Source organism: Trypanosoma theileri (assembly GCF_002087225.1).
Source record: "Trypanosoma theileri isolate Edinburgh chromosome Unknown TM35_Tth_87_V1, whole genome shotgun sequence".
Classification (NCBI taxonomy): domain Eukaryota; phylum Euglenozoa; class Kinetoplastea; order Trypanosomatida; family Trypanosomatidae; genus Trypanosoma; species Trypanosoma theileri.
In genome coordinates this window covers 31,657-33,549 of record NW_021639929.1, presented here as the reverse complement: position 1 = coordinate 33,549, position 1,893 = coordinate 31,657, and positions in this window count along the sequence as shown.

Below are 1,893 nucleotides of genomic sequence, written 5' to 3'. Positions count from 1 at the left end.
TAGCTGCTGGAAGGAGTTCATTCAACAGAATGTCTCGTTTCTGAGGTGTGAGTACATTTCCATCACGGCATGATGGAGAGTGTCTATGTGAAGAACCCGTCATTCCACTACTGCAACGCCTCATCACTCTATCCAATTCCTCAGAAGACACATGAATACGAATAGGCATCCAATCCTCCTCATCACTTTTTACTGCTGTAGTAGTAGTTGTTGTTGTTGTTGTTTAGAAGGAAACAGTACTCTTACCACTTTGAGGTAATTCACGTACAAAAGAAACAGTCGAAGGTGTATAATCAGTTTTATTCTTCATATTCTTCCACACAGTAGTATCGTACTTGCAACTACCATCATGGAGGGCTGCAAGGCCACAGACACAGTTGGGCAAGAGGAACAAGAATAACAACACAGATATGATCATTTCCAACAACTTCTTCATTACTTTGTTATTGTACCGTTCTATATATAAGTTTTCTCTGATTATTTTCTTTATTTATTCTGTCTCTATTCTTTTTTACGATTCACATCAAAGGGTTGGACAACATGAACAGTACGTAATACCTCACACTCTAACGTATTCGGCAATTCACACCTTGACTGGAACAAATAAAAGAAAAAATATGCACTCTCATCATCCAGCGCATCATCACATTAGCAGAATACAAATGCCAAATGCAGAAAACCACCACAAAGTACATCATCATCATAATCAATCACAGAATATAGCACAGTTACCATTGCCAAACTGAGATATAACTAACAGTAACAAAATAAGAATTCACAATAAAAACCATTAACTACACACTGAAAGAGAGAGACCATGTTACCATTATTGTTGCTATCCAGAGTACTGTGGCTGGTTGGGCTATTGATGAGTGCACTACTACTAGTGCCGTACATCAGATACAACACCAATTAGGATTATATATATATATATTCTCTCAACACTAATTCCCATTCCATTTCACAGTAATGGCAAGCATTCACTTCATTACAGTGAAGGTGTAAACACATCATGTACAGTACACCTTACACTGTAAACTGGCAGCTGTCCCCCTCTTCCCTTCCTTACCCACATCGAGTATGTGCGTACACACACATGGGACCAGAACAACCCCTTATCCCTGCCATGTCTGCTGCACAAGTGTGGCTTTATTAGAGCCAACAACGCAGACACACACAAATGGCATACAGGGCATCACTGTTATTATTATTAACACTACACTAGTCCATCATAAACTAAGGAATAGAAAACACAAAGACCAAAAAGGTAAACACACAGATATAACACCATAAAGCCTTACCACACCCATTGTACACCATAGGAACACATCTCTCTTTAAACTGCCAAATACACCATTCATGTTAAAAAAAGAACCATTATTAACAAACCCCAATCAGTGAATCCACACACACAACAGTACCCCATAGATACCGATGCTTAATAACAGAGAGAAGTGCAGTATAATAAGGCACCAAAAAGAACAAACCCACTCAGCTTACCTCACAGCACTCCCTCCTTAATAGGAAAGACGGTATTAACATTCATCACACACATTCCACACTAACAGCTGAAAAACAAAAATAATAAAAAAAAAGAATACTGCCGTCATTATTCCCAAACTATTATTAAGCAAAGCAAAAAAAAAGATCTTAACGTTCATGTTTAAAAAGAGATTACACCCGAGATTTGAGTCTCGAGCTTTAAAAGAAATTGCCCCAAGATGAGGCCAAATCACACAGAGGTGCCACCCATCACCACCACCACTACTACAATATGTCTGTCCATTCCCTCCCAGCAGCAGTGTATGGGGGCACCATAAAGCAAAGAAAGAAAGCAATAATGTTATTAGCCCAGTTTCACACAATGAGTGTTAATATCAAGAACCCATCCAC